Source organism: Aplysia californica, unplaced genomic scaffold (genome assembly GCF_000002075.1).
Source record: "Aplysia californica isolate F4 #8 unplaced genomic scaffold, AplCal3.0 scaffold00236, whole genome shotgun sequence".
NCBI lineage: Eukaryota > Metazoa > Mollusca > Gastropoda > Aplysiida > Aplysiidae > Aplysia > Aplysia californica.
Window position 1 is genome coordinate 933863 of NW_004797506.1, and position 717 is coordinate 934579.

Genomic DNA, 717 nt, shown 5'->3' on the forward strand with positions numbered 1-717 from the left:
GTTGACTGAGGGGAAAAAAAGGGTTGGAGGGAACCAGTTATTGCTATAATACATTGTAGAATATGTTTGGGCCCTTACAAGAGTAGATAATCCCTCTCCCTCTTCCTCTTCCTCTTCCTCTCCCTCTTCCTCTTCCTCTATATCAGAACCCAGATATACAGTTGTTATAGGACCTGGCTTATTTATGGGGGGGGGGGGAGCTTAAGTCTCCAAGATTCAGGATTTCTGTGCCAGTGACTCGGGTTCAAATCCACTCCCGTAGATCTACTCAGATAATATAGATCTCTCCACCCAGTCAAAACAACAATAGCTGTTTCCTCGGAGTTTCTACCACTTTGAAGAACCCAGATTTATGAAAACTTTGCTTGAGAGCCTTCCTCCCACTTCCCCAGTCTTAAAACTAAATTACGCTCGTTTTTTGCGAATGATCTCTCGTCGACCCACATCTGGCCAAGTCAGAGGATCGAGACCCTTGATGTGGGTGCATGATCTAGTAGGTCGAGTCAGTTCCAAACAGAGGACTCAAGTAGACTTTTACTCTGAATTGTTTTACAAATGACATAAAACTGAAACTCCCTCTCACTTAGAGGATCCTCTGAATGTATGTACGTGTGTGTGTGTGTTTGTGTGTGTGTCCTTGCTCAAAGCACCACATGTTTTTCTACGCTTGCTACAAGGATCCTGTCTTGTGGATGACGACATCCTGTAATCCAGAAC